The 24,854-nt window shown below is 38.0% G+C and overlaps 1 pseudogene across 2 annotated transcripts in view; it reads right to left on the bottom strand.

The window, feature by feature from the left end:
* The window catches only part of LOC309621122 (melanoma-associated antigen B16 pseudogene), a 416,880-nt pseudogene that overhangs the window by 379,606 nt on the left and 12,420 nt on the right, over positions 1-24,854 (bottom strand). For both annotated transcript variants that reach the window (XR_014249875.1, XR_014249876.1), the window contains exon 2: positions 12,829-12,931. The product of XR_014249875.1 is annotated as a melanoma-associated antigen B16 pseudogene (transcript). The remainder of the gene's footprint in view (positions 1-12,828; positions 12,932-24,854) is intronic.

Here is a 24,854-nt window from a genome sequence, read left to right as displayed (position 1 = left end):
CACACACTCACACACACGCACGCACGCACGCACGCATTTAAGGCAGCTTAGAGTGGTTAAACAGTGAGACTCTGAAGCCACGCCCCCTGGGCCCAAATCCCGGCTGTATTTCTAACTACAGGACCTTAGCCAAGTTACCCAATTGTGCAAGGCTTCTGATTCCCCACTTGTAAAATGGAGGTAATGATATACATACAAGTGGGGTTGGGTAAACAGTAAATTAGTTAATACATTTAATACTTAAGACTGGTCTGGCACAAAGAAAACACTTAACCATTATTATTATTATCATCATTAGTTCTATAATAAAAATATGAAAATATATAAAGTATTAACGTTGGTTAACTGTGGATATTGGAACAATAAAGTCATAGGTACATCCTTTAAATCTGTTCTCACTCCTCTAGCTTATCTAAGTTCCCTAATAATATTATTTATATAATCATGAAAAATCAATGTGCTATTTTTTAAGGTGCTAACAATTCTGAGGAGTAACTCATTAAACGGTGAGCCCTGCTTGGAGCCAGAGTTGAATCTATGATAACACCTAAAATTGTGTGAATGATCATTTTAACAGTATTTAATATTTGAATAATTTCTACATTGTGGAATGTATAGAACAACACAAAGAAAATGGTAAAAATCACAAAATCCAAGACAGACACCATTACATTTTTCTTGTAATATAATTCTAGGAGGCTCCTGTGAATCACAGACACCTGAGTTAAGTGCTGACACCTCAGGACTTTCCCAGCCCCAAATCCCCAGAAATCTCTCATCTAAGGCTTTATCAGCAACACTTGCGGTAAACGCTGTAGGCCAAAGAGGGAAATTCTTTCCTGCTGCCCCTGTCTCAAATTTCTTTTTTTCGAACCAACTTTTCCTAATTCCTCTGCCTCTGTCTCTGTCTAACTTTCTCCCCTTTTCCTCCCAATCAAGGTTAAAGGAATAATAACTGATTATTAAGTAACTGAACCTTCCCTTCTGGGAATGATTTAAATTCGAAAAGTGTTAATACAACAAATACAGGTGTGTGTGTGTATGCCTATATGATAATTAATCTCAGGGAATTTTAGGGAAACTCCTGTTTTTTGGTTGGAGAGACTAGAGAAAGAGTTCAGAAGGTCGATGCTGCTCAAGTACAGATTTGCCAGTTCAGATACTCTGAAAAAAAAAATCCTTCATTGTAATGAATTAGAATCCTACTCTTGAAGTATTGGACTTTAAAATTCTTTTTAAAAATATTGAGAGAAGGGGTTAAGTTGTTGCACATAAGGTCAGAGTATATACTATATATGCCATACCGTATATACTATATATGATCTACCATATATATAATTAGTGTATATAATATATATAATAATCTGCTATACTTCTAATGAACCTCCGAGAGTGTCCTGCTCACTCTGAAGCCAGACTGATAGTTTCTCTTTACCAACAATAGAGTGTGTGTAATAAGAATTCACATTTATGAAGAGGAAGAAGGGAAAATGCATTAGCACTCTGCTGTTTCAAAAGGCCGAAAAGGCATTTGATCAGATGATTGATTCTCCTCTGTCATGAAAAGCTTTCTTATAAAGAAAAAAAGAATCTCACTATGTTTCTAATAGTAAAATGGCCGATTCTCATTTCCTGCCTAATGAATTATTTACATACTCCACCGAAGGCCATTTACACTCAGTCTACACTTAGGCGATGCTCCAGACTACGGTGTGCTCATTTACAGGAGACTCTTGCTCTGAATTCAGTATATCCTCTTCATTTACTCTGAAAGCGGTGACGTGCTCCACCTCAGACAGGAATGAAGATCCAGTTACGATACATCTGCCCTTCTGTGATCACGGAGCAACGGGTGGAGTGAATTTTTGCAAGGATGCCATTATTCAATCAATGAAAATAGACAAAAAGGATAACTCAGGACCAAGAAGAAAGAGCCGTAGTAACTCGAAGGCAAGGCTGAGCCTCTTATCCCGTGTATCTTCGTATCTTCGAGTCCTGTAGCCATTTCCTCACTCTCCCCCCACATTCCTCCTCCCTGACCGGCTCCTCCGGGCACTAGAGGTCCCTGACCTAGTGAACTTCGGGAGAAATCGGTGGAGACGGTGGCCTTGAAACTGAGGATGCTGCTTTAATATCTTGGGAAATCTGCCAAGTGAGCTGGTTATTATTTTTAGGCTTCCTTCTTTCCGAAGGCTTTACTGACAACATCTAGCTCATTCGTGCATAGAGTAGCAGGTTTTCCCCTCACAGAAAAGCGCTGTTTTCTCTCTCCGCGGGAGGTAGGAAGAAGGATGTATCTTGAAAGCCCTGCTGGTTCCTCCAGTCTTCTGCCCTCAGCACAGAGATGGACTGGGGGCCTTACAGTCACAGTAGAGGTCGCAGGCTGGTCCCCAGCCAGAGGTCCCAGCGCAGCAAGGGTAAATACCAGTGAAATGGAGATCAGCTGCCTCTCAAATGCTCAAAATGCCTTGAGTTTCTCATTTCACGTTGCTGGCAGAGTTAATTTCCCCATTAACACGTCAGCTGTGAAAATGTATTTTTAGTTTCTCGAGCAACTGCTTGTGGACAGCTTTCCTCATTTTAGAGTGACATATCACTTCCGGTTATCAATCTGACATAGGCATTGAAATAAAATGTACCTCTGTGTGGAGTAAAGATGTGATGGTGAAACTAAAAGAGTAATAGACAATAGTATGACTGCTTTGGTGGATTAACACATTGCAACAAGGAGTTCCAGGTGTGATTCGGTAAAATGTGATACAAGTCGAGACCCTTTTCTGGAGTGGTAAAGTTGACCACATTTTAATGTAGCTTGGAATGGCCACAATCTCCTGAGGAATTCATCTGAAAATTTAGCATTTTGGTTGTAAAAAAAATTTAAATTATTAATCCAATGGCTCTACATCTCTAAATATTTTCTGAATTTTAATAATTCAAGTGTCAAGATTGTAGCTATAAAGTTTTACTTTTTATTATCAATAAATTTAAAAGTTACAAAATGTTTCATTTTGTCACTTCATGGAATTTATAAGATATCCTTAGAGGTAAATTATTTTTATTATTTTTAAATAATCATGCAGTAAAATTGATTTTTTGTTGTACAGGTCTATGAGTTTTAACACATGTTTAGATTTGCGTAACTACCATCATAATCAGGGTTGAAAACAGTCCCATGCCCCCAGAAAACTTTTTCACACAGCCTATCTGTAGTCAAATAGTTTCCCACCCAAACCCCTGACAATCGTTGATCTATTCTCCATCCTTATAGTTTTGTCTTTTTCTGAATGCCATGCCACATATATATATATATATATATGGTTATATGTGATTATATATCATATATATGCATATATATATACATATATAATTACATATTGTATGTATATATAATCATACAGTGTATAACTTTTGAGACTGGCTTCTTTCACTCAGCACTTATCCAAGCTGTTGTGTGCATCAACACTTCTTCCATTTCATTGCTGAGTAGTAACTTGTTGTATGAATGTACCATACTTTGTTTATTCATCCTCCTATTGATGGACATTTGAGTTGCTTCCATATTTTTTTTTTGCTATAAGCTGTAATAGACAGACTAAAAAACGACACCTAATGATCCACACCCTTCTATAATCCACACATCTTGTGTGGGAGAGACTTGTGAATACAATGAGATATCAACTCCATGATTAGTTTATCTTATATGGCACAATTTACTCAAAGAAAAGGAGATTATTCTTAGCAGATATATTAGTCTGCTCAGGCTGCCATAACAGAATACCACTGACTTGGTGGGTTAAACAACAGAAATTTATTTGCTCACAGTTCTGGAGGCTGGAAATCCAAGATCAGTGTGCCACCAGGGTTGGTTTCTGTCGGGGCCTCCCTTCCTGGCTTGCAGATGGTTGCCTTCTAGCTGTGTTCTCACATGGCCCTTTCCTCTGAGCACATGCTTTTCCAGCATCTCTTCCTTTTATAAGGACATCAGGCATATTAGATTAAGACTCCACCCTTATAAATCATTTATCCTTAGTTATCTCCTTAAAGGCCCTATCTTCAAATACAGTCACACTGAGAGTTAGGGCTTCACCATATGAATTTTGGGATGACACAAGTCAGTTCATACCTGTGGGTCTGACTTAATCGGTTGAACCCTTAAAAGGGATTATCTCGGAGAGGCAGCAGTGAGCGGTTGCTTGAAGCAAGATCTTAATTCCCTACCCAGGAACTGAACCTGGGTAGCTTGAATGAAAACCAGGAATCTTAGCCACCAGACCCCCTGGCTCTTGCCCCCAGTGAAAAATGCATTTCTCATGGAGGCAAAAACTGTAAAAACAGGTACAAAGTTTATTATTAGAGACACAGCACAACAACAAGTGGGAGAGCACACAGAAACAGTTTGTTAAGACAGAAGCAAGGCAGAGATGCACACCCGTAGAGAAAGGGTGTGGGCGTCCTCCCTAATGAGGAGGAGCGCAGTAAAGAGGCGGTCAAGTCATTTATATAGGCCAGTTCTTCTGGGGCTTTGTTTACCTTCTGGCCAATCATCTTGTTTTGTACCCCTGGCTAATTTGTTTTAGGACCCTCCCCCTACGTGTGCATGCACCCTTCAGCCAAGATGGATCTCAACACAAAGGCATCTGGGAGAAGCAAGACTCATTATGGCCTGGCATTGTCCCCTGACTTTTGACCCCCAAGGAGCCTTTCTGCGCATGTGCAGTGTCTCCCTTACCCCAGGGATGGGAAATATATGACCTCTTGATCCTTTACTCAAACAGGGTCTAGCCCCTCTCTGTCCCTGCCATGACTGTTATCTTAAGGTGTCCACAGGAGACAAAGCCTGGTTATTTACCCTGTTTCTGTTGTTACTTCCATTTCAGAGAGCAAACAGGAGGCTGGTTGTAAATATCTAACCTGGAACCCACCTATCCCCTGTCTCAGGAAATGCAAACAGGAGGCTAGTTGTAAGTGTCCAGCCTGAAGCCCATCTTTTTCTCGCCTCAAGAAATGTAAATAGGAAATAGGAGGCCAGTTGTAAATGTCCAGCCTGGAGCCATCTATCTCCTGCCTCAGGATGGCACTCTTCCTGGTAAGAGATTCAAAAAGTGAGAGGGATTTGATACAAAGGAGCTTATCTATTGCTGGCTCTGAAGATGGAGGGTACACACAGCAAGTAATGTAGGCAGCCTTTAGGAGCTGAGAATTGCCATCTGCTGACAGCCAGCGAGGAAACAGGGACCCAGGCCTAAACTGCAAGAAACTGAATTCCACCACAACCTCATAAGCTTAGAAGATGACGGAGCTCCAGATAAGAACATAGCCTGACTGACATCTTGATTTTAGCCTGATGTATGTGTGTGACTCTGAGCAGAGAGCCCAGCCATGCTGTGTCTGGACTTCTGAACTACAGAAAGTGAGCTAATAAATGGATGTCATTTTAAGCTGCTAAGTTTGTGGTAACCTGTTATGCAGAAATCAAAAACTAATACATATTTATTTATTTATTTATTTATTTAACATCTTTATTGTAGTATAATTGCTTTACAATGGTGTGTTAGTTTCTGCTTTATAACAAAGTCAATCAGTTATACATATACATATATTCCCATATCTCTTCCCTCTTGCGTCTCCCTCCCTCCCACCCTCCCTATCCCACCCCTCTAGGTGGTCACAAAGCACAGAGCTGATCTCCCTGTGCTATGCGGCTGCTTCCCACTAGCTATCTATTCTACATTTGGTAGTGTATATATGTCCATGCCACTCTCTCACTTTGTCCCAGCTTACCCTCCCCCCCCATATCCTCAAGTCCATTCTCTAGTAGGTCTGCGTCTTTATTCCCATCTTGCCCCTAGGTTCTTCATGACCATTTTTTTTTTTTTAGATTCCATATATATGTGTTGGCATACGGTATTTGTTTTTCTCTTTCTGACTTACTTCACTCTGTATGACAGACTCTAGGTCCATCCACCTCACTACAAATAACTCAATTTTGTTTCTTTTTATGGCTGAGTAATATTCCATTGTATAACATATTTAGTTTATGTATTAACTAAACTTACCTGGAAATGATTTTTATGTCTATGCTTTTGCCAATACCAGGCTGCCTTGATTACTGTGGCCTTATAGTAGATCATAAAACTGGGTAATGTGAGTTCTCTAGCTTTGTTCTTCCTTTTCAGAATTGTTTTGGCTATTCTAGTAATTTTGCCTTTTTGTGTAAATTTCAGAATCAGTTTATAGATATCTTTTTATAAAAGAAGCTTACTGAGACTTTCATTGAAATTGCATTAAATCTTTAGATCACATTAGGAAGAGTTGACATTTTAACTGTATCAAGTTTTCCAATCCATGAACACAGATTGTCTAATTATGTGTATCTTCTTTGGTTTCTTTCTTCAGTGTTTTGCAGTTTTCACATATAGACCCTGCACATATTTTGTTAGATTTATACCCAAGCACTTCATTTTTTTGGTGCTGTTTTAAAAAGTACAGATTTCTTAATTTAAAATTCAAATTATTTATTGGTGGTATATAGAAAAGCAGTTGACTACTACTGTACATTGACTTTGTTTCTGAGACCTTGCTAAATTTGCTTACAGTTCCAGGAGTTGTTTTGTTTTTAAGACGCTTTCATGTTTTCTATATAGACAATTATGTCATCTGCAAATAGACATATTCTTATTTCTTTCTTTCCAAACTGTATACTTTTACTTCTTTTTCTTGCCTTATTGAATGAGCTATGATTTACAGAACAATGTTGAATAGGAGTAGTGAGAAAGGATATCCCTGTCTTGTTTCTAATTTTTATTTTTTTATCCATGGATTCCAAATTAAGCCAGAAACATTCTTCAGTAGTCTATTCTTCCCTGCTGATCAGCAAATATTCCTTGTCCTTTTTTTCATATATGGAGTGCCCATATATGAGTTGGTCTGTTTCTGTGTTCTCTTTCTATTCTATTTGGTCTATTTTCTATCCAAGCACCAATTCCACACATTCCTGATTACCGCAGCTTTATAATAAGCCACATCTAGTCAGAAAATTTCTGCACCTTATTCTTCTCTACGAGAGTCCTGACTTTCCTTACCACTTTTCTCTTCTATATAAATTTTAGAATCAACTTTCCATCTTTTCATATTTCACAAAAGTACTTTCAAGATTTTGACTGGGATTCCACTGACTCTATAAAACAACTTGAGTAGAATTGATATATTGACAATATTGAGTTTTTCAATTCAGGAAAATGTATGTCTCTCCATTTATGGGTTTTCTTAAATTACTTACCTTAAGGCTGTGGAAGTGAGGACCAGCCATACAATGTTGAATAACTGTGTAGAGCATCCTTATCTCAAATCGAAATCTTTCAAAGTGTCACTCTTTAGCAGATTGAAGAATCTCTGTTCTACTCCTAGGCTGTTAACAAGTTTTTTTTTTTCCCTTTTTAAAAATTTTATTGTGGAAAAAACACTTAACATGATATCTAGCCCTGAACAAAATTATAAGTGTACAATATTTTTTCCTTTTTTAAATTCTGCATGTATGTTAAATTTTATAGAGTGCTTTCTTTCATTACTTATATGAATTTTCCGTCTTGTAATACTGCAATAATTTACATTAATTGACTTTCAATGGTAAATTAACTTGCTCCAGTGTATTCATCCTTTTATACCTTGAAGATTCCACTTATATTATTATTGTGTCTAGGATTTTTGCATCTACGTTCATGAGTGAGGTTGGCCTTCTTGTACTTTTCTCCTCAGGTTTCTGTATCAGGGATCTGGTAACATGAAACTGAATTGGGAAGTCTTCCCTTGTCCTGTCCTTTGGAAAAGTGTGTGTGAGATTAGAGTCATTTGTTCTTGAACATTTCAGAGCACTTCGTATGAAGCCATCTTTTGCTCATCATCCAGGCAGTGGTATTCCTTGCAGTTCCTGAGGGTGTATACAGAGTAGGCAGCTTTAACCTTAGTTTTCGGTTACCCTGCCCTTGTGGTATCAAATTTACAAGGGGAAGAGTCCTACTTGTCTCCAGCCTCTGGGAGGCCTGCATTTCGCCCTTTGTATCCTAAACCAAGATTGTGAAAATTTAAAGTCAAATTCAGCAAATACCCTTAGGGCAAAACTGGCTTCTATGCTCAGGCTAATTATCTGGTTCCAGCCTTAAGTTTGGCCATATCATTCTTTCTGTTTTATCATCTAGGCAATGTTTTCAAGAAGGTACTTTTAATATTTCATCTGGCAGTTTTGGTAGTTTTTGGCAAGAAGCTCAGTCTAAACACCTGACCAGCTCTGGTACCAAATTAGAAGTTAGATTTGAACATAGATTTCCATGAATTTGGTCAGTTTTTCCTTTCTAGAAAAGGAATTCATTTTGGATAAAGAATTTCAATTCACTTCAGTCCCTATTTTATGCCAGCCACAGTATTGGGCTATGGATGGTACATTTATAAATAAGACCTTCAGAAAATTCCATTCCAACAAATATAACAAACATTAAGGTCTAGCAAGAACTTCAATTCTTTTATATTACTTTTTAAAAGACTTTATTTTTTAGAGCAGTTTTAGGTTTACAATAAAATTGAGAGGAGGGTACATTGTGCAGAACATCCTCACCAGCAATTGCTGTTGTCAGGGTTCTGGATTTCAGCCATTCTAACAGGCATGTAGTGGTATCTCACTGTTGTTTTAATTTGCATTTCCCTGATGACATATGATACGGAACATCTTTTCATATGCTTATTTGCCACCTGTATATCTTTGGTGAGGTATCTGTTAAGGTCTTTGGCCCATTTTTTAATCAGGTTGTTTGTTTTCTTATTGTTGAGTTTTAAGAGTTCTTTGTAATTTTGGATAACAGTCTTTAATCAGATGCATCTTTTGCAAATATTTTCTCCTAGTCTGCGGCTTCCCTTCTAATTCTCTTGATATCTTCTTTCACAGGGCAGAAGTTGTTAATTTTAATGAAGTCCAGCTCATCAATTTATATTACTTTTTATTTAGATCTCATTTGTATTTCCATTTCTCCATTTTATTTTTCATAATTGATTTGCTATAGGTAATTCCAACATTACCCCCTGCTCTTGGGTGCAAGACTCAGGTGAAGATTCAAATTCCCGATTCAATGATTAGCTTAAATTGTGCTATCCCCACAGCAATATACAGAGGACACATTATAACCACAGAGAATGCAAGAGAATATGTGCAGAGCTGTCAGGAGTATGACAGTGTTCAGCCTAGTTTGAATCCTGGGTAATGAAGGTTTAGGAGTGTGAATGTTTCAGGGTGAACTCCCTGGTGCAGTGTACTGTGAACACTGGTTTATAGGAAGAAAGAGAGGTGGATGACTATAATGTACTTTTCAAGCTCCAAAACTGCAGGGGAAATCCACAGAGGTGGGATTTGGGGAAAACCAAAAATCACTCTTTGTAAAAAGGTTCTTTCTATACCAAATAAACAAGGAATTTAAAACATAAGCCTGTGTGGAACTGAGCTGAGTCCCCATAGGTTGGTGAATTCCTACTGACAACTGGGAGAGGGTAAATTCCTTTAAAGTTTCTCAAACTTTGTATCTTCAAACAGGCCAGATTTTATACTTTCCTACTGCTAAAACAAACTAGTCAGTATTGACTTGAAATAATCAGTCTTTTATAAGTTTTCATTTCCTCACAGTTCATGATTGAGCACATGCAAGTAATTTAAATATTAGTCTATAAAGATCTATCAATATATCATTTATTTTTGGCAGCCGTTTATACAGAAGAATTTCAAAAACTGATTAAGAATTAGTTACATATTCTTATGGGGTATTTTTCTGGCTTTAAGCAAATAAAAGCTTATATCTGTAAAGTTTAAAAGGATTTTTCTTGTCTGTCAACTTCACATTCAACGAGGATTGGAAGCACAAGCACACATATCCATTTTATCAAGCTAGCTAACGTGAATACCTTAGTATTTTTGATTGGGAACTCATTTTGAAAGTCTTGCTTACATTTAAGAAAATAATAATCTAAAATCTGCAGTCTACTAACCAGAAACATACGTGAGGTAAGCCTACCTGACATCTGGAAACTTTGCACAAAGGAAGTTATTTCTTAAAAGGAGGTATGCTTCTCAAAGCAGCTTCCGGCTTCAGAAGAAGCACTTACTGGGCGAGGGTAAATTGATCTAAGAACAGGTGGAGGTCCAAGTACTGGAGATCTAAGAACCGAGTAGCTAGGAAGGGGTGAAGAAACATTTCTCTTTCTAGCTCTCCTAAATTAGCACATTTTTTCCATAAGCAAATAAATAAATGTAAACTAAGACTCATTAAAGCGTCACTTCCTGAGCTTTTACTCTGTATTAGGCAAATTATCTACGTTAGTTCTAATCTTTACCACAACCAGGAAAAATAGGCACGATTATTACTCCCATTTTACAGATACACAAAGTGTCACAGACAGGTTGTCCAAGGTTACATAACCAGTAATGGTAAAACTAGAACCTGAAATCATTTCTTGCTGACTCCAAATCTTGAATTACTTCCACTGCACTGTTAGCTTAATGTTTAATGTTGTGATCAAAGAAAATGCATAGCTTCACTTGATAGATATTTCAAACTGCATATGAGAGCACACAAGTAACCCTGTTTAGTATAGTTTTACATAAACTGTATTTCTGATGTTTCCTCTTTCTCTGATATCTATACCTTTCAGTGTTGAAAACTACTATCTGAAATTAAGTGCAGTTTAATCTTCTTTTTCACATTAAATATCGAAAGACTTAGGTCCTACTCAATGTACCTTTCTCTGAATTCTTTCCTTCTTGCTCTCTTCTGAATAGCCAGTTAGAAATAACTGCCTCAAAATGCCAAAGCAGAGAAGAAACAAAATATTTGACAGAAACTTCTTCTCACTGTAGTCATTTTACTGAAAGGTATAAATAACATATTTGATCTTTCTCTATTCCGCAGAAGGAAGAAAAATGTGATAGAGAAGTATTCAGGAGGAACAGAACATAGAAAAGTGATGCAAAAGATATTGAGACAAAATATAATGACTTCCCCTTTAAAAGACCACAGTGCTCACATATGGATGAGAGAATTTTGGCATTCCTGGTGATATGAGTTTACTGCTTATTTGGAAAATATTTTGAAGGGAATTTTTACCAAAACGGAGAGATTTCTGGACTAGCAATTGTAAACAGACTTGATTAAACAAGAGAATGGACTTGATTAAGCGTAATGATGTATGTAAACATTTATGTTATCAAGTAAGGACCCAATTAACAAATATTCCTACTTCTTCTCTTCTTCTTTATTTTTAAAAAATTATTTTCTCTAGAACCTCTGATCTTGTACAAAAAGTATTGTTTGGGTGTTAAACAAAACTTTTTTTCGTATCCTTATTCTATCTCCCCATAGCTATACGATACAGGGTAAGATACTTAAATTCTCCAAGCCTCAGTTTCTTCATTTGAAAACTGGATCCACAGGGTTATTATGAGGCCTTCACATGACACGTATGTGTGGAAAATACATACTAAAATGTCTGTGACTGGATTACAATTATTCAATGGCACACATGTTAATAAGGAAATAGATTGCTCAGAAATTAATTTACATTAAACCACCTATTTAGTCTCCGTGAGGTTGAAGGAAAGATTCAGGATCTCATGACAGACCTTGAACCAGCCAGAACTATCCAGCTAAGCCACTCAAATTCTTAGCCCACAACTCACTGTGAGATAATAAATGTTTGTTGCTTTAAGTCAGTAAATTTTGGGGTAATTTGTTATACAGCAATATATAACTAATACAAATCTCTTAAAGGATGTTCATCATGTTTCCGAATGTAAATGACTACAATTTGTGGATATGTTAAAGTTACCAGTGAAAAAAAGGCCTAGATGATTAATGAAGTGATGTAGGTATGAGGAACGGGATGATAATTTGAGAATATAAATAAAACTGTCTTCAAGGATATAGATTAACCCCTCTTGCTATTGTTTGTATGTTTTATTTCAATAGCATTTCAAAATAAGGGTGTTCTTTCAGTAAAAGAAGTATCTTTTGACAAAAGATGCGGTTTATGTTACATGAATGATATTTTTGATGGTCAAAAGGAAGTGTCAAATCCTAGTAGTCAAAGAGCCAGGCACATATCTGCAGTCAAAGTCAGATTTATTTAGTAGGCTGTAGCAAATGAGGACATACCCCACATGAAACCTTGGGGCACCTCATAATGGTGATTTAAGAGGGGCTGTTTATAGGTGTGGACTTGTGCTTGATATTTCCAAGGGAGATCATGGACTCCTGTCTTGGATAGGGTCTTGTCAAGAAGAAGGAGCAGTTTAGTAATTAGATTCTCAGTAATCTTTTTTCATGAGGTAGGGTAGTAATGCTGGCCTGGGGACATCACTGATAAAAAAAGCAAAAATCACTTACAAAGAGGGGTCATTAGTCCTATTTTCAGTTGTGGTGGGTCCTTCTGTGTATAAACACTGTTTACTTGACTTTGTCCGTGTCCCATTGGAGGCACTCTTTTACTAGCAGTGCTAATTTTCACTTTCTCAAAAGGATAGTGTGACACAACCATGAAGTGAGGAGTTTTAAGAGCCAGCCAGCATAGGTCCACTGGATTGGTGCATACTTTTACCTGACTTCTGATCAGCTGAAATAGTAAAGCAAGACAAGACCTTAGAAATCATTATTTATGGATGGGGAGACTGGAGCTTAGGGAAATGGTGATTAGCTCAAGATCACTCAGGCGGTTTGTACCAGAGGGAGGATTATAACCTAAATCTCCAACAATTCGCCCAGGACCCTTCACATGAAATGAGTCCACCCTCATACTCACAGTGACTGAAGCATCAGGGTCAGATATGAAGTGCTTGAAAGTGATCTGTTGCTGATCAGAGTTAAAATACTGAAGTGGTTGGTGCTCTATAACCATTTTCACACTGTAAAAATTTCAAACATACTGTCAAAATAAAATTCTCTCTTGAATTCCCTTCAATTCCCTCTCTCATCCCTACCACCATATAATTTTCTTATGAGTTCATCCCATATGGATATAAACGTGCATTTGACTGTTATATAAATGTAATAATATAGTAGTACATATTGTTTTGCAATTTGCTTTCCCCCCGATTAATAACACATCTTAGAGATTGTTCCGTATCAGTATTCATGAAGTCTGGAAACACAGACAGCATTATTATTTTACAGAGTGAAGATGTCCTTGATTATATTCTACATATTTTTCCACATCTCCAAGCTTTATGTACACTCTATAAATAGACCTACCTTTTTTCTTATATTAAAATAGATAGCTAACCATTTAATTAAAACATTCACAAGTACTTTCATTCAAAAATTATCTTGAGTTGTAAAGGTATGTGGATACATAACTAATGTGCTATGTATTGTTCATGGGAATTGGTAGGCTATTTTTCCCATGGGTCATGAGAAAAATGAGAAAAAAAATAGATAGTTTGAATATTGCTTATCTTAGTCAGTTGGAATTGCTATAACAAAATACCATAGACTGGGTAGCTTATAAACAACAGAAATTTATTTCCCATAGTTCTGGAGGCTGGAAAGTCCAAGATCAGGGTGCCAGCATGGGTGGGTGGGTGAGGGCCCTCTTCCTGGATGTATCTCCTGGTTGTATCCTTACATGGTGGAATGGGTCAGAGACCTCTGTGGAGTCTCTTTTGTGAGGCACTACAAGATTAATACAATTAATTAGGCTCCACCTTCATGGCCTAATTACCTCTCAAAGGCCCTGCCTCCTAATACCAGCACATCTGGCATTAGGATTTCAACATATGAATTTTGGGGGAACAGAAACAGACCACAGCACTGCTACATTATATCTTTCTGTCATATAAACTTATCTCTGCATTTCCAATTATTGATCTTCAAGGTACAGTCCACAAAATCCTGATCATAAAGAAATATAATAATAAAATATCAAGTAGCAGTTTGAGAAAGACACACAAAACATGATATCATAGTTTTGATTTCCAAAAGCTTAAATGCTCCGCTATTGAACACAGCACCAGTGAGGGAATTTTCCATTTGTCCCTTGGGAGCTTGTTATATCATTGTTGTGCTGTATTTGGGTGAAGCAGTTTAACCTAATCCATCTCACCCGTGGAATCATTTTACAGCCCTCTAGGCTTATTTTACTGTATTTACATTCCTTTTCTGAACCTAGAAACAAGAGTAAAGCCAGCCAGCAGAACCAAGCCTCTAACCTTTGAAGTCCAGATTTTATGTTTTTATTTCATTTTTCTTCATCCACCTCATGTACTTCATTATTAATCCAAAATACTTTGTCCTTCTACATGTTTCTTTATTTCTTACACAATGATGATTTCATAGAAAGAGATCTTTTATAAAGTATGTGGAATTAATTACATCATGGAATTTTAATAATTTCTTCTTCATTTGCTCCCGTATTTGACTCTACATTATGCTTCATTATAAAGCAATTAAGCTTTAAAATGGATAAAATACAGAAGTAGATAGTGTAGCATTACGTCATTTAATTTAGGGTGTTTAATGGCACATTAAACACAAGCGATTCACAATGACCATGATATACGTCAAGTAAAAAAATTGGAATAGGTACTTTTTTTGTAAATATAACCAATGAACTTCTAACTATAGCTACTTTTAATGTGTTCACTGTTCTAGAAAACTATAACATGGCAAATGTCATTGGAAACCTGCTCTATTAATAACAGCAAATCAGGAGTATTAAATTAGTTTCTCTTAGTTACTGAGATTAATATAAAAAGTCAAAAGTGCATACTACTCATATAGCTCTTTAATTAAACTGTCTATGATTACTGTGTCATAAAATGGCATGCTACATACTTTATTTAATTTGCCCATGCCACTTTATGTAAAGAAATTACCATTGTATTTGCTTTCACTAGGTACTCTCTATCCCCTGTTTCACATTTTTAAAAAAGTATTTTCTAGAGCAGCAAGTAGGTCATTGAATGTTAGGTTACAAAGGCTATGTGCCCATGCAGAAGTAGTCTACCTTAACTGACCATCAATTGCTTATAAACAGACCAGTAACTAACTGGTTAGTATCAAGCTGACTGAGTTGACTGGTTTCTCACAGAAAATGCATTGATCACAAAAATGATGAACTGACATACTGTAAACTAAGAATTAATAGTTCACTGAATTTTAGAGACAGTAAGACCTTAGATCAAGGTTTCTCAATCTCAGCACTAGTGATATTTTGAGCTGGATGATTTGTTGCTGTAGGGGCTGTCCAGGGCATTTCAGGTTATTTAGCAGCATCCCTGGCCTCTACCCACTAGAAGTACCAGCAGCACTCCTCCTCAGTTGTGACAACCTCAAACGTCTCCAGATTTTACCAAATGTGTTCTGGGGGATGAAACTGCCTCCTTTTGAGATCCACTGCCTTAGAGAATATCTGATCCAATACACTCATTTATCAAAGGAGAAAACTGAAAGCCAGGTAGATAAAACCACTTGGCAAAGATAACTGAATTATATGAACAGTATTCTAACTGAATGATCATTTAACATTATTACAACCAATTCTATACTCATATTTTATAAAGCTCATGTAAAAAGCATATTCACTTAATTTGGGGGCTACTATCTGGACTGTGAATTTGAAATAAATCTCTCTCATAATGTAGGTTTAGCAGATGATATTCTCCCAAATGAACTAAGGTTTCAGATCCAAGTGTTTTTAAGGATTTACTCCCAGGAGAAACTATTCAGGGAGTGAAGGAGGCAGGATAGAAAAGGAGAAGAGGCCCAGAAAGTGTATAATTTTTGTTGAGGTCTTAGACTCACCCTAGTTCTACAGGGGCCCTGGAGCATAAAATACACCTCAAAGTTATTTCAGCTTTGAAGTAAAGGAGCTGTTCTGTCGTTGGCTAGGGACCGTTCAGAGATTGGATGTGGGAATGTGAAATTGCTAGGCACTTCCAGTTCTCTGTACTGGGAAGGAGGCCATGGATTGTCTGGGAATTTTGCAGGGGATGGGAGGGATATAAAATTGCTAGACGTTCCTGACTCTGTGTGAACAAGGAGACTCCAATGCCCAAGGGTAATCCTCTGAAGGTCAAATATATGACACCTCAGTGGCAAGGCATGCAGAAGCCTGGAAAGGAATGCACAAAGCTGGTAAGAAGTATCTGAGAGTGTCTGGGTAGGGCATTAACAGTGTCTACTCCAGTGGTACTGTGAAAAAATCAGGGACTTTAGACAGAGAAATATATATTCAGGTTCTGGCCATGCTACTTACTGCATGAATTTATAGACCCACAGTTTCTTTATCTTTAAACTCGAGGCAATAACACCTATCTCACACGATGTTGTAGGAATTAAAATATAAAATAAATACAAAATGGAGACCACATAACAATGTTCGCTTTGGGTTTTTGTTTTGTTTTTTTGTTTTTCAGTTCATGAAAAAGCGTATCTTCCCAATTATTTAAATCTTTAAAATTTTTCCTCAATAAGGCTACAAAATTTCTTTGTAAAGATCATATAGGAGAGAGGAGAAGATGGCGGAAGAGTAAGATGCAGAGATCACCATCCTCCCCACAGATACATCAGAAATACATGTACATGTCGAACTGCTCCTATAGAACACCCACTGAACGCTGGCAGAAGGTGTCAGACCTCCCAAAAGGCAAGAAACTCCTCACGTACCTAGGTAGGGCAAAAGAAAAAAGAAATAACAGAGACAAAAGAATAGGGACGGGACCTGCACCAGTGGGAGGGAGCTGTGAAGGAGGAAAGGTTTCCACACACTAGGAAGCCCCTTCGCAGGCAGACACTGCGGGTGGCGGAAGGGGGAAGCTTCGGAGCCACGGAGGAGAGCGCAGCCACAGGGGTGTGGAGGGCAGAGCGGAGAGATTCCCGCAGAGAGGATCGGTGCCAACCAGCACTCACCAGCCCTAGAGGCATGTCTGCTCACCCGCCAGGACGGGCCAGACTGGGAGCTGAGGCTCAGGCTTCAGTCCGATCCCAGGGAGAGGACTGCGGTTGGCTGCGTGAACACAGCCTGAAGGGGGCAGTGCGCTGCCGAACAGGCAAGAGACTTTTTCTTGCCTCTTTGTTTCCTGGTGCGTGAGGAGAGGGGATTACGAGCGCCGCTTAAACGAGCTCCAGAGACGGGCACGAGCCGCGGCTATCAGCGCGGACCCCAGAGACGGGCATGAAACGCTAAGGCCGCTGCTGCCGCCACCAAGAAGCCTGTGTGTGAGCACAGGTCACTCTCCACACCGCCCCTCCCGGGAGCCTGTGCAGCCCACCACTGCCAGGGTCCTGTGATCCAGGAACAACTTCCCCAGGAGAACGCACGGTGCGCCTCAGGCTGGTGCAACATCACTCCGGCCTCTGCCGCCGCAGGCTCGCCCCGCATCCGTACCCCTCCCTCCTCCCGGCCTGAGTGAGCCAGAGCCCCCAAAGCAGCTGCTCCTTTAACCCCGTCCTGTGTGAGCGAAGAACAGACGCCCTCAGGCGACCTACACACAGAGGCGGGTCCAAATCCAAAGCTGAAACCCAGGAGCTGTGCGAACAAGGAAGAGAAAGGGAAATTTCTCCCAGGAGCCTCAGGAGCAGCAGATTAAATCTCCACAAACAACTTGATGTACCTGCATCTGTGGAATACCTGAATAGACAACGAATCATCCCAAATTGAGGAGGTAGACTTTGGGAGCAAGATATATTATTTTTTCCCCTTTTCCTCTTTTTCTAAGTGTGTATGTGTATGCTTCTGTGTGAGATTTTGCCTGTATAGCTTTGCTTTCACCATTTGTCCTAGGGTTCTGTCCATCCGTTTTATTTTTTTTTTACATTAAAAATTCTTTTTTCATTAAAAATTATTTTTTATTTTTTATTTTAATAACTTTATTTTATTTTATTTTATTTTATCCTGTTTCTTTCTTTCTATTTTTTCTCCCTTTTATTCTGAGCCATGTGGATGAAAGTCTCCTGGTGCTCCAACCAGGCATCAGGGCTGTGCCTCTGAGGTGGGAGAGCCAACTTCAGGACACTGGTCCACAAGAGACCTCCCAGCTCCACATAATACCAAACGGCGAAAATCTCTCAGAGATCTCCATCTCAACATCAAGACCCAGCTTCACTCAACGACCAGCAAGCTACAGTGCTGGACACCCTATGCCAAACAACTAGCAAGACAGGAACACAACCCCACCCATTAGCAGAGAGGCTGCCTAAAATCATAATAAGGCCACAGACACCCCAAAATACACCACCAGACATGGACGTGCCCACCAGAAAGACAAGATCCAGCCTCATCCACCAGAACACAGGCACTAATCCCCTCCACCAGGAAGCCTACACAACCCACTGAACCAACCTTACCCACTGGGGACAGATACCAAAAACAACAGAAACTACGAACCTGCAGCCTGCGAAAAGGAGACCCCAAACACAGTAAGATAAGCAAAATGAGAAGACAGAAAAACACACAGCAGATGAAGGAGCAAGGTAAAAACCCACTAGACCTAACAAATGAAGAGGAAATAGGCAGTCTACCTGAAAAAGAATTCAGAATAATGATAGTAAAGATGATCCAAAATCTTGGAAACGGAATAGACAAAATGCAAGAAACATTTAACAAGGACCTAGAAGAAATAAAGAGGAACCAAGCAACGATGAAAAACACAATAAATGAAATTTAAAATACTCTAGAAGGGATCAATAGCAGAATAACTGAGGCAGAAGAACGGATAAGTGACCTGGAGGATAAAATAGTGGAAATAACTACTGCAGAGCAGAATAAAGAAAAAAGAATGAACTGAGGACAGTCTCAGAGACCTCTGGGACAACATTAAACGCACCAACATTCAAATTATAGGGGTCCCAGAAAAAGAAGAGAAAAAGAAAGGGACTGAGAAAATATTTGAAGAGATTATAGTTGAAAACTTCCCTAATATGGGAAAGGAAATAGTTAATCAAGTTCTGGACGCACAGAGAGTCCCATACAGGATAAATCCAAGGAGAAACATGCCAAGACACATATTAATCAAACTATAAAAAATTAAATATAAAGAAAATATATTAAAAGCAGCAAGGGAAAAACAACAAATAACATACAAGGGAATCCCCATAAGGTTAGCAGCTGATCTTTCAGCAGAAACTCTGCAAGCCAGAAGGGAGTGGCAGGACATATTTAAAGTGATGAAGGAGAAAAACCTACAACCAAGATTACTCTACCCAGCAAGGATTTCATTCAGATTTGATGGAGAAATTAAAACCTTTACAGACAAGCAAAAGCTGAGAGAGTTCAGCACCACCAAACCAGCTTTACAACAAATGCTAAAGGAACTTCTCTAGGCAAGAAACACAAGAGAAGGAAAACACCTACAATAACAAACCCAAAACATTTAAGAAAATGGAAATAGGAACATACATATCAATAATTACCTTAAATGTAAATGAATTAAAGGCTCCCACCAAAAGACACAGACTGGCTGAATGGATACAAAAACAAGACCCGTATATATGCTGTCTACAAGAGACCCACTTCAGACCTAGGGACACATACAGACTGAAAGTGAGGGGATGGAAAAAGATATTCCATGCAAATGGAAATCAAAAGAAAGCTGCAGTAGCAATTCTCATATCAGACAAAATAGATTTTAAAATAAAGACTATTACAAGAGACAAAGAAGGATACTATATAATGATCAAGGGATTGATCCATGAAGAAGATATAACAATTGTAAATATTTATGCACCCAACATAGGAGCACCTCAATACATAAGGCAAATACTAACAGCCATAAAAGGGGAAATTGACAGTAACACAATCATAGTAGGGGACTTTAACACCACACTTTCACCAATGGACAGATCATCCAAAATGAAAATAAATAAGGAAACACAAGCTTTAAGTGATACATTAAACAAGATGGACTTAATTGATATTTACAGGACATTCCACCCAAACACAACAGAATACACATTTTTCTCAAGTGCTCATGGAACGTTCTCCAGGATAGATCATATCTTGGGTCACAAAACAAGCCTTGGTAAATTTAAGAAAATTGAAATTGTATCAAGTATCTTTTCCGACCACAACGCTATGAGACTAGATATCAATTACAGGAAAAGATCTGTAAAAAATACAAATACATGGAGGCTACACAATACACTAGTTAGTAACGAAGTGATCACTGAAGAAATCAAAGGGGAAATCAAAAAATACCTAGAAACAAATGACAATGGAGACACGACGACCCAAAACCTATGGGATGCAGCAAAAGCAGTTCTAAGAGGGAAGTTTATAGCAATACAAGCCTACATCAAGAAACAGGAAACATCTCAAATAAACAACCTAACCTTGCACCTAAAGCAATTAGAGAAAGAAGAACAAAAAAACCCCAAAGTTAGCAGAAGGAAAGAAATCATAAAGATCAGATCAGAAATAAATGAAAAAGAAATGAAGGAAACAATAGCAAAGATCAATAAAACTAAAAGCTGGTTCTTTGAGAATATAAACAAAATTGATAAACCATTAGCCAGACTCATCAAGAGAAAAAGGGAGAAGACCCAAATCAATAGAACTAGAAATGAAAAAGGAGCAGTAACAACTGACACTGCAGAAATACAAACGATCATGAGAGATTACTACAAGCAACTCTATGCCAATAAAATGGACAACCTGGAAGAAATGGACAAATTCTTAGAAATGCACAACCTGCCGAGACTGAACCAGGAAGAAGTAGAAAATATGAACAGACCAGTCACAAGCACTGAAATTGAAACTGTGATTAACAATCTTCCAACAAACAAAAGCCCAGGACCAGATGGCTTCACAGGCGAATTCTATCAAACATTTAGAGAAGAGCTAACACCTATCCTTCTCAACCTCTTCCAAAATATTGCAGAGGGAGGAACACTCCCCAACTCATTCTATGAGGCCATCATCACCCTGATACCAAAACCAGACAAAGATGTCACAAAGAAAGGAAACTACAGGCCAATATCACTGATGAACATAGATGCAAAAATCCTCAACAAAATACTAGCAAACAGAATCCAACAGCACATTAAAAGGATCATACACCATGATCAAGTGGGGTTTATTCCAGGAATGCAAGGATTCTTCAATATACGCAAATCAATCAACGTGATACACCATATTAACAAATTGAAGAAGAAAAACCATATGATCATCTCAGTAGATGCAGAGAAAGCTTTCGACAAAATTCAACACCCATTTATGATAAAAGCCCTGCAGAAAGTAGGCATAGAAGGAACTTGCCTCAACATAATAAAGGCCATATATGACAAACCCACAGCCAACATCGTCCACAATGGTGAAAAACTGAAACCATTTCCATTAAGATCAGGAACAAGACAAGGTTGCCCACTCTCACCACTATTATTCAACATAGTTTTGGAAGTGTTAGCCACAGCAATCAGAAGAAAAAGAAATAAAAGGAATCCAAATCGGAAAAGAAGAAGTAAAGCTGTCACTGTTTGCAGATGACATGATACTATACATAGAGAATCCTAAAGATGCTACCAGAAAACTCCTAGAGCTAATCAATGAATTTGGTAAAGTAGCAGGATACAAAATTAATGCACAGAAATCTCTTGCATTCCTATACACTAATGATGAAAAATCTGAAAGTGAAATTAAGAAGACACTCCCATTTACCATTACAACAAAAAGAATAAAATATCTAGGAATAAACCTGCCTAAGGAGACAAAACACCTGTATGCAGAAAGCTATAAGACACTGATGAAAGAAATTAAAGATGATACAAATAGATGGAGAGATACACCATGTTCTTGGATTGGAAGAATCAACATTGTGAAAATGACTCTACTACCCAAAGCAATCTAAAGATTCAATGCAATCCCTATCAAACTACCACTGGCATTTTTCACAGAACTAGAACAAAAAATTTCACAATTCATATGGAAACACAAAAGACCCCGAATAGCCAAAGCAATCTTGAGAACGAAAAATGGAGCTGGAGGAAATCAAGCTCCCTGACTTCAGACTATACTAGAAAGCTACAGTAATCAAGACAGTATGGTACTGGCACAAAAACAGAAACATAGATCAATGGAACAGAATAGAAAGCCCAGAAATAAAGCCACGCACATATGGTCACCTTATCTTTGATAAAGGAGGCAAGCATATACAGTGGAGAAAAGACAGCCTCTTCAATAAGTGGTGCTGGGAAAACTGGACAGGTACATGTAAAAGTAGGAAATTAGGACACTCCCTAACACCATACACAAAAATAAACTCAAAATGGATTAAAGACCTAAATGTAAGTCCAGACACTATCAAACTCTTAGAGGAAAACCTAGGCAGAACACTCTATGACATAAATCACAGCAAGATCCTTTTTGACCCACCTCCAGAGAAATGGAAATAAAAACAAAAATAAACAAATGGGACCTAATGAAACTTAAAAGCTTTTGCACAGCAAAGGAAACCATAAACAAGACCAAAAGACAACCCTCAGAATGGGAGAAACTATTTGCAAATGAAGCAACTGACAAAGGATTAATCTCCAAAATTTACAAGCAGCTCATGCAGCTCAATAACAAAAAACCAAACAACCCAATCCAAAAATGGGCAGAAGACCTAAATAGACATTTCTCCAAAGAAGATATACAGATTGCCAACAAACACATGAAAGAATGCTCAACATCATTAATCATTAGAGAAATGCAAATCAAAACTACAATGAGATATCATCTCACACTGGTCAGAATGGTCATCATCAAAAAATCTAGAAACAGTAAATGCTGGAGAGGGTGTGGAGAAGAGGCAACCCTCTTGCACTGTTGGTGGGAATGTAAATTGATACAGCCACTATGGAGAACAGTATGGAGGTTCCTTAAAAAACTAAAAATAGAACTACCATATGACCCAGCAATCCCAGTACTGGGCATATACCCTGAGAAAACCATAATTCAAAAACAGTCATGTACCAAAATGTTCATTGTAGCTCTATTTACAATAGCCAGGACATGGAAGCAACCTAAGTGTCCATCATTGGATGAATGGATAAAGAAGATGTGGCACATATATACAATAGAATATTACTCAGCCATAAAAAGAAATGAAATGGAGTTATTTGTAGTGAGGTGGATGGAGTTAGAGTCTGTCATACAGAGTGAAGTAAGTCAGAAAGAGAAAAACAAATACAGTATGCTAACACATATACATGTAATCTAAGGAAAAAAAAAAAGTTCATGAAGAACCTAGTGGCAAGACGGGAATAAAGACACAGACCTACTAGAGAATGGACTTGAGGATATGGGGAGGGGGAAGGGTAAGATGTGACAAAGTGAGAGAGTGGCATGGACATATATACACTACCAAACGTAAAACAGATAGCCAGTGGGAAGCAAACGCATAGCACAGGGAGATCAGCTCTGTGCTTTGTGACCACCTAGGGGGGTCGGATAGGGAGGGTGGGAGGGAGGGAGATGCAAGAGGGAAGAGATATGGGAACATATGTATATGGTAACTGATTCAGTTTGTTATAAAGCAGAAACTAACACACCATTGTAAAGCAATTATACTCCAAAAAAGATGTTTAAAAAAAATCATATACACATTGTCTTGGATATATTCCAAGGTACTTGGAAGTTTTAGTCCCGTTGCAGATGGTGTTTCTAATTTTATATTTCAGCTTTTTCCCTGATATGTAGAAATACAGTTGATTTTGTTATAAGGAATTAATATCCAGAAAACTCTTATTATTTCTCATACATTTTTCCTTATTTCTGATACATTTTTCCTTAGATTAAGTTTGGATTATTCACATACAAAATCATTTCATTTGTGAATAATGACAATTTTGTTTCATCCTGTACAATTTCAATATATTTTGTTTATAGTCTCTTAGCTTTATTATGGAGGTGAGGATCTGCCATACTATGTTGAATAGCCGCATAGAACATCATTATCTCAAATGAAAATCTCTCAAACTTTCACCAATGACTGATCATCTTTAGCAGGCTAAAGAACTTCCTTCTATTACTAGGCTGCTAAAAGGATTTTTCCTTTTTTTTTTTTATCTTGAATATATGTTCAAATTGATCAAATGCTTTCTTTCATTAAAATGATTATATGAATCTTCTTACAATAAAGCAATAATTTACATCACCTGACTTTCTAATGATAAATTAGCTTGCTTCAAGTGTTTTATTCTTTTTATATGTTGCAGGTGAAATAAACTATTATTACATCTAGGAGTTTTGCATCTATGTTCACAAATGAGATCAATCTATATGTTGGCCTTCTTGCACTTTTCTCCTTAGGTTTCTGCATCAGAAGTCTGGTAGCATGAAACTGAGTTGGGAAAAGTGCCTTGAGATTAGAGTCATTTGTTTTTCACCATTTGAGAGCACTACAAGCCATCTTTTGCTCATCATCCAGGCAGTGTTCCTTGCAGTTCCTGAGGGTGGGTGAGTGTTGAGGCAGCTTTACCTCTTGTTCTCCCTTACCTAGGGCTGCCAGATTTAGCAAATTAAAACTCAGAGCACCTAGTTAAATTTGAATTATTTTAATTGTCTGTAGTAATTTGCTAGGGCTACCATAACAAAGTACCACAGACTGGGTGTCTTAAACAACATAAATTTATTTTCTTATAATTTCAGAGCCTAGAAGTCCAAGATCAAGGTGGTGGCAAGGGCTGGTTTCTTGTTAGGCCTTTCTCTTTGGCTTGTAGATGGCCATCTTCTCCCTGTGTCTTCAAATTGTCTTCCCTCTGAGTATAGGTGTCCTAATTTCTTCTTCTTACAAGAATACCAGTTATATTGAATTAGGGCCCACTCTAATGACCTTATTTTAACTTAATCAC

Source organism: Balaenoptera borealis (assembly GCF_965194805.1).
Source record: "Balaenoptera borealis genome assembly, chromosome: X".
NCBI lineage: Eukaryota > Metazoa > Chordata > Mammalia > Artiodactyla > Balaenopteridae > Balaenoptera > Balaenoptera borealis.
The sequence above is the reverse complement of the archived record's forward strand: the minus strand, read 5'-3'. Positions and strand labels throughout refer to the sequence as shown.